This window comes from Choloepus didactylus, chromosome 8, assembly GCF_015220235.1.
Source record: "Choloepus didactylus isolate mChoDid1 chromosome 8, mChoDid1.pri, whole genome shotgun sequence".
Classification (NCBI taxonomy): domain Eukaryota; kingdom Metazoa; phylum Chordata; class Mammalia; order Pilosa; family Megalonychidae; genus Choloepus; species Choloepus didactylus.
Window position 1 is genome coordinate 75,350,122 of NC_051314.1, and position 8,970 is coordinate 75,359,091.

An 8,970-nucleotide genomic window follows, 5' to 3' on the forward strand; every position below is an offset into this window, starting at 1 on the left:
GGGGTAGGTGCGGTCGCAGTTGGCTCGTCTGGGGGAGGGTGGCGGCCGGTTGCTAAATCCTAGGCTCCCAGGATTGCTCCGAGGGTACCGGCGGCGGGGGCTCTTTCCCGGAGGCGAGGGCAAGGTGGGGGACTTGGCCAGGTCCCCGGCGGGAGGCGTGCAAAGTATGGAGGGCGGCGAGAAAGGAACAGGCGGGACACGTTTCTTTTAGGATGAAGAAAACCAAGAGAGTTTATTAGGGGAGAGTACAAGCTTATATCGGGCGGTTTAGAGGGCGGGGTAGCTGTAGAGGTTAAAGGCTTGGATTGGTTCTGAGAGGGCGCGGAGGTTGATTGAAAAGGGGTGAGAGTTACTCCCGAAACGGTGTCTGGCAACAATGTATGCGCACCGGTGGTGATGGGAGTTGCACCAGCAACGGGGAGTGTCCGGGCAAGATAAGGGGGTGGGGAAAAGGCGGTTCCCTCCAGCAAGCCTCCCCTAACAGTGGTGTATTTTGGGTGAGGAAATGGGGCCTGCCTCCGGCCTCACTTTCCCAGGCCCGGGGGGCTGTAGAGGGCGCTGTCGCCCGTGCCCACTACCCTCCCCAGGGGTGGATCCGGTCCGCCAGCCCAGGCCCGCCAAGTTGAAGCACGTAATCAGTGTCCCGCAGGTAGGTAATGGGTAGTTAATACTTAATTGGTTCAAAATTTCTGTTTGGGGTGATGAAAAAGTTTTGTTAATGGAAGGTGGTGATGGTAGCACAACATAGTGAATGTAATTAATAGCACTAAAGTATATATTTGAATGTGGTTAAAAGGTGAAATTTTACTTTACATATGTTACTAGAATAAAAATTTTTATTAACTATAGGATGTTGTAACACAACAGTGAACCCTAATGTAAACTATGGACTATAGTTAATAGTATAATTATAACAATAGTGTTCATCAGTTATAACAAAGTTACTACATTAATGCAAAGTGTTAATAGGAAAATTGTACATATTATGGAGGGTATATGGAACTCTGCATGATTTTTCTGTAACCCTATAATTTCTCTAATAAAAGAAATTAAAAATACAAAAGGAATCCATAGCCACTTTTGGCCAGGGTGGATTAACTTCCTTCATATCAAAGATCCAACTGAAAATAATTAGAACAGCTGAAGAAATACAAAAATCTTTTTAAAAACATTAAAGCATAACCAAGGCAGTGAGGACTTGAGAAGCCCAGAGAAGTGAGCAAAATATTGGAAGCCACTTTTCCACTCAGGGTATCTTGTCAACTTGAATACCACTGTTAAGGGGTTGAACAGAATTTTTGGCAGTCCTATGGGAATGAGAAGATAAAAATTGGATATCTAGGATCACAAAAGAGGAGAAACCCTGATAAACAGGTTTTCAGTTGGGACCCCTAGACAGCTAACCTCTAGCAGTGTTGGTGATCTGACAAAGACCAGCCCCTATAAATCAGAAACCCAGCTTCTAATTAGGTTAATCCCTCATCTTAATCTAATCCATTCCTAAAAGTGTGTTGGCTATCAGGAACCTTTGATTCATTGTTCATTATTTTAATTGGGAAAAAAGTTATATGTTCCCAGCCCAACCCAAAACTCCAATCAATTTCCCTGAATATCCCAAAATGCTCTGAAGCATCTATGGAATAATCCACCAAAGATCCCCCCATAATATGAAACACGTAAAACAGCAAGTACCTGATTACTTTAGTCTTAAAAGTCAACAATGGGTATGTAGTACACAAAGATACTATACAGCTTTTGCTATGAATTATATTTTCCTTCTTTCCTGCAGTAAACATTTACTGTGATATAAACAAACAATGAAATAATACAATAAAGATATAATGAATGCAGATAACATTTAGTGAAGTAAAATAAATACATGAGGCATTTTAAAACAACCTGTTTACTTAGGGATTGAATTGCTGACTGAGTGAGGTTTGGAGGCAAGAGGAGGGAGAGGAGTGATCACTAATACTGTTTGGTGATGAGTGAAGATGAGTGAGGAGAGAAAGGAGAACTAGAAATGCCTGAAGTTGGTCCCTGTGCCGGTTTGGTCATTTTAAGGCCCCCAAAACAGCATTATCTTTCATGCAGTCTTGTGCGGGCAGATGTATTGGTGTTGATTTGGTTGGAAACTTGTGGCTGAGTGTTTCCATGGAGATGTGACCCACCCAACTGTGAGTGACACCTTTGATTAGGGTGTAACCTCTTGATTGAATGTTTCCATGGAGGTGTGGCTCCACCCGTTCAGCATGGATCATTATTGGATCACTGGAGTACTTTAAAAAGAGCAACACAGGCCCAGATGCTGCTATAGCCTAGAGAGGAACATCCTGGAAGAAAGCCATTTTGAAACCAGAACTCCGGAGCAGACACCAGCTAACAGAGGTCTTTGGCCATCAGTGAAGGTACTGACTTGATTGTTGATGGTTACCTTGGACACCTTATGGCCTTAAGACTGTAAATGTGTAACCAAATAAACCCTCTTTTATAAAAGCCAATCCATTTCTGATATTTTGCATCCCAGCAGCATTAGCAAACTGGAACAGTCCCCAAATTCAAGGAATTGCTAGACTCCAGAAGTATTTTGCTGTGAACTTCCAGTCCAAAACTGTAGATAAAGCAATGGGAAGAAAACTCAAAATGGATGATCTTTTTATAAATTCTTTATCTTAGTTTTACAGGTTACTAATTGTTAAGAGTGTGTCTGGGAGTCCATTTGTTTATATGTGGCCTTTGTTCATTCCACATTCTCATTTGTAAGAAGTGCCACTTTTTTTTTCTACATGATATAAAATTTCTAAAATATTTAAATTTCTCTTAAAGATGTAATATCAAATATCCATGGCTTCCCCTTTTCCTCTAATCAATGATGAATATCAAATAAATTGAACAAATTCATCAGATTTAAGTTCATTGCTATGTGATACTAAGAGTTCTTCATCTATATGCTAGAAATGAACAAACTGAAGAGACACTCAAGAAAAAGATACCATTTTCAATAGCAACTAAAAAAATCAAGTACCTAGGAATCAACTTAACCAAAGATGTAAAAGACCTATACAAAGAAAACTACATAACTCTACTAAAAGAAATAGAAGGGGACCTTAAAAGATGGAAAAATATTCCATGTTCATGGATAGGAAGGCTAAATGTCATTAAGATGTCAATTCTACCCAAACTCATCTACAGATTCAATGCAATCCCAATCAAAATTCCAACAACCTACTTTGCAGACTTGGAAAAGCTAGTTATCAAATTTATTTGGAAAGGGAAGATGCCTCGAATTGCTAAAGACACTCTAAAAAAGAAAAACGAAGTGGGAGGACTTACACTCCCTGACTTTGAAGCTTATTATAAAGCCACAGTTGCCAAGACAGCATGGTACTGGCACAAAGATAGACATATAGATCAATGGAATCGAATTGAGAATTCAGAGATAGACCCTCAGATCTATGGCCGACTGATCTTTGATAAGGCCCCCAAAGTCACCGAACTGAGCCATAATGGTCTTTTCAACAAATGGGGCTGGGAGAGTTGGATATCCATATCCAAAAGAATGAAAGAGGACCCCTACCTCACCCCCTACACAAAAATTAACTCAAAATGGACCAAAGATCTCAATATAAAAGAAAGTACCATAAAACTCCTAGAAGATAATGTAGGAAAACATCTTCAAGACCTTGTATTAGGAGGCCACTTCCTAGACTTTACACCCAAAGCACAAGCAACAAAAGAGAAAATAGATAAATGGGAACTCCTCAAGCTTAGAAGTTTCTGCACCTCAAAGGAATTTCTCAAAAAGGTAAAGAGGCAGCCAACTCAATGGGAAAAAATTTTTGGAAACCATGTATCTGACAAAAGACTGATATCTTGCATATACAAAGAAATCCTACAACTCAATGACAATAGTACAGACAGCCCAATTATAAAATGGGCAAAAGATATGAAAAGACAGTTCTCTGAAGAGGAAATACAAATGACCAAGAAACACATGAAAAAATGTTCAGCTTCACTAGCTATTAGAGAGATGCAAATTAAGACCACAATGAGATACCATCTAACACCGGTTAGAATGGCTGCCATTAAACAAACAGGAAACTACAAATGCTGGAGGGGATGTGGAGAAAATGGAACTCTTATTCATTGTTGGTGGGACTGTATAATGGTTCAGCCACTCTGGAAGTCAGTCTGGCAGTTCCTTAGAAAACTAGATATAGAGCTACCATTCGATCCAGCGATTGCACTCCTCGGTATATACCCGGAAGATCGGAAAGCAGTGACACGAACAGATATCTGCACACCAATGTTCATAGCAGCATTATTCACAATTGCCAAGAGATGGAAACAACCCAAATGTCCTTCAACAGATGAGTGGATAAATAAAATGTGGTATATACACACGATGGAATACTACGCGGCAGTAAGAAGGAACGATCTGGTGAAACATATGACAACATGGATGAACCTTGAAGACATAATGCTGAGCGAAATAAGCCAGGCACAAAAAGAGAAATATTATATGCTACCACTAATGTGAACTTTGAAAAATGTAAAACAAATGGTTTATAATGTAGAATGTAGGGGAACTAGCAGTAGAGAGCAATTAAGGAAGGGGGAACAATAATCCAGGAAGAACAGATAAGCTATTTAACGTTCTGGGGATGCCCAGAAATGACTATGGTCTGTTAATTTCTGATGGTTGTAGTAGGAACAAGTTCACTGAAATGTTGCTATATTATGTAACTTTCTTGGGGTAAAGTAGGAACATGTTGGAAGTTAAGCAGTTATCTTAGGTTAGTTGTCTTTTTCTTACTCCCTTGCTATGGTCTCTTTGAAATGCTCTTTTATTGTATGTTTGTTTTCTTTTTAACTTTTTTTTTCATACAGGTGATTTGAAAAAAGAAGGGAAAGTTAAAAAAAAAAAAAAAAAGAAAAAAGACAAACAAGGGGAAAAAAAAAAAAAAAAAGATGTAGTGCCCCCTTGAGGAGCCTGTGGAGAATGCAGGGGTATTCGCCTACCCCACCTCCATGGTTGCTAACATGACCACAGACATAGGGGACTGGTGGTTTGATGGGTTGAGCCCTCTACCATAAGTTTTACCCTTGGGAAGACGGTTGCTGCAAAGGAGAGGCTAAGCCTCCCTGTATTTGTGCCTAAGAGTCTCCTCCTGAATGCCTCTTTGTTGCTCAGATGTGGCCCTCTCTCTCTGGCTAAGCCAACTTGAAAGGTGAAATCACTGCCCTCCCCCCTACGTGGGATCAGACACCCAGGGAAGTGAATCTCCCTGGCAACGTGGAATATGACTCCCAGGGAGGAATGTAGACCTGGCACCGTGGGACGGAGAACATCTTCTTGACCAAAAGGGGGATGTGAAAGGAAATGAAATAAGCTTCAGTGGCAGAGAGATTCCAAAAGGAGCCGAGAGGTCACTCTGGTGGGCACTCTTATGCACACTTTAGACAACCCTTTTTAGGTTCTAAAGAATTGGGGTAGCTGGTGGTGGATACCTGAAACTATCAAACTACAACCCAGAACCCATGAATCTCGAAGACAGTTGTATAAAAATGTAGCTTATGAGGGGTGACAATGGGATTGGGAAAGCCATAAGGACCAAACACCACTTTGTCTAGTTTATGGATGGATGTGTAGAAAAGTAGGGGAGGGAAACAGACAGACAAAGGTACCCAGTGTTCTTTTTTACTTCAATTGCTCTTTTTCACTCTAATTATTATTCTTGTTATTTTTGTGTGTGTGCTAATGAAGGTGTCAGGGATTGATTTAGGTGATGAATGTACAACTATGTAATGGTACTGTAAACAATCGAAAGTACAATTTGTTTTGTATGACTGCGTGGTATGTGAATATATCTCAATAAAATGATGATTTAAAAAAAAAATAAAAATAAAAAAAAAAAATAAATTAAAAGAAAAATCTTTTCTATTTAAAAAAAAAAAAAAAAAAGAGTTCTTCAATATTTTCATTGTCCACTGTGCCAGTTTGAGGGTATTATGTCCCCCCAAACGCCATTGTCGTTGATGAAATCCTGTGTGGGCTGATGTATTAGTGTTGATTAGATTGTAATTCTTTGAGTGTTTCCATGGAGATGCGACCCACCCAACTGTGGGTGATAACTCAGATTAGATAATTTCCTTGCAGTTGTGGCCCTGCCCTTTCAGCGTGGGCCTTGATTAGTTTAGTAGAGCACTATATAAGCTCAGACAGAAGGAGCGAGCTTGCTACAGCCAAGAGGGACACTTTGAAGAATGCACAGGAGCTGAGAGAGGAGCTGCAGCTTACAGAGCAACATTTAGAAGATCGCCCTTGAAAGCAGACTTTTGCTCTGGAGAAGCTAAGAGAGGACAAATGCCCCAAGAGCAACTGAGAGTGACATTTTTGAGGAGCTGCAGCCTAGAGAGGAACGTCCTGGGAGAAAGCCATTTTGAAACCAGAACTCAGGAGCAGTCACCAGACACAGGCCTTCCCAGCTAACAGAGGTTTTCTGGACACCATTGGCCATCCTCCAGTGAAGGCACCCAATTGTTGATGACTTACCTTGGACACTTTATGGCCTTAAGACTGTAACTTTGTAACCAAGTAAACCCCCTTTATAAAAGCTGATACATTTCTGGTGTTTTTGAAAAGGCAGCATTAACGAACTGGAACATCCACTAAATTCATCCTCCTAGTAAAAGGAGGTTTTATTTTGTCCTGTCAATTACTTTCTCAAAATCTTGTAAGTTAGCAGCAATGTGCAGGACCAGTTTCTTGCGAACCATGTTCATTATTTGTTGGATACATTTTTCAACATCTGACCTGTGCCTTTTTGGTGTGTCCTCTTGCTTTCTTCAGTGTTCCTTCTTGGTTTCAAACAGTATTCCACAAATTCTTTAATAAAGCAGGGAATCTGCATCTGCACCTATATCAGAGCCTTCACCACCAGCTGCATATAACCTGCCTTGAAGTTTATGATGTTTCCTAATTCATATATGTGATATTGGGAGCCAAAAAAAGACCAATCAGACATTATCCCCAATGTGAACAACCTGTAAGGATGTCTGGGATCATTTTCACCTGGGCTTTACAATTCAAACACTGCTTAACAGGGAAACTACTTGTCAATATTCCCATACACCAATGTGTAATTCAGGGACCCAGGTCTTTCCATCTGGTGGCTCCACCATCAGCTAGGGCCTTCCATTGCACACAGGGTGACAGGTGAGATAAGAGAGCAAAAACATGGTGGATAACAGCAACGGTGTAGGGTCTGAGCATTGACAAGAACCTGTGTGGATTCAAGAAGGTTAAGAAACATAATGGATCTAGGAAGAAGAGGAGAACCTGGATACTGGTGAGCACCTGCAGCCCACGTGACAAAGTCCTAAGATGTTCCTGGGTGTTGGGAAGTGAATCACGTCCCCCACAAGGGTCATGTTCAAGTCCTCACCCCCATTTGTAAAGAGGACCTCTGAAGGTGGTGTTATTATTAGAAGTGGGAACCCAGCTGTAAATAGGGTCTTCAAAGATCCTATTTAGATGGGGCCAAATTGAATATGAGTGGACCTTAATCCATATGGTTGCAGTCCTTATAAGGAGAGGAAATCTAGACAGAGACACAGACTACTGAGCAGGAGAAGTAGAATCCAGATGGGAAGCCATGAAATGGAGGCAGAGATGCAAGCCAAGGAACCCCAAGTGTTGAGGCAAGCCAGCACTGTTGAGATTTTAATTTTTGACTTCTAGCCTCCAAAACCATGAGACAATAAATTACTGTTGTTTGAAGAAACCAAGATGGCGGCTAGGTGAGACAGGGCTAAGGAACACCTCTGTGGAAAACACTAGATAAGGACCAGAGAGTGACCCAGAATACTGGTTACAGCAATGTGCCAGCTGGATGAGAGCTGCTAGTTCCCAGGGGCTGTATACTTGGTGAAACTGAGAGTCTGCATTCTGAAACGAGTGAGTAAGCTGGCTGGAAGTCCCGCAGCCGCGCGGCGATCCGGGGAAGCCAGGGTTTGGCATCTGGAGACCAACGGGCTCTTTTAATAAAAAAAAAAAAAAGAAAAAAGGGGAAAAGCCAGGAGCAGCTGCAGGTGCAATCAGCTGCAGGTGCGATCGTGGGAAACACGCAGTAAAACACAGCAAGAGGGGGCTGGGCCAGCCTCTCGGTGTCTGGCCTGGAAGATAGCCCGCTGCAGATATCCCTGGGGCTGGGGGAACGGAGCGGAGAGCCAGAAGCTGAAAGAATCCCTGTTTGCTAGCAGCTCGCTCCCGGGAGGGCTGGATAAACTCCTGCCTGGGGCCGTGCCCACAGCCCAGAGCCCCACCAGTTGTCCCGGAGCTGGGAAGGAGGAACCGTGTGAGGAGGGGGGTATGGAGACGCCCTGTTCGGCCATTTTTTGCATAAAGCTGAAAGCAAGCTGGCTAGGCCTGGCGGCCCGGGGCTTCCCTTGAGGGATGACGTGTGCTGATGACGTAGCACAGCATTACCTCAGCAGAGGTCCTGGAGGATCGCGGCTGGGCGGGGGGACCTGCTCAGAGATCCCAGAGACACTACACCAAGTCCGGTGGTCTGTGGGACATCGAGAGAGGGGCTGGGGCTGAAATGAAATGAAGGCTTGGACTCTTGTGGCGGCCTTGAATCTCTGGGAACCAGGGGGATTTGAATATTGAGGCTGTGCTTCCTCCCTGACCACTCGTACAAGCGCCCTGCATTCAGGGCAGACAGGTCCAACAACACACCCAGGCTGAGTACTCCGACTGGACGCCACAAGAATTGTTTCCCCATATAACACGGGGACAAGGTGGAGAACTGACTTGAGAGGTATAGGTGACTCACAGGCACCATCTGCTGGTTAATTAGAGAAAGTGTATGTCACCAAACAGTGTTTCTGAAAAATAAGATAGTTTTTTTTTTTTTTTTTTTTTTTACAAATTAAAAGAACCCTGTCGAGCAGAGCAAATGCCAA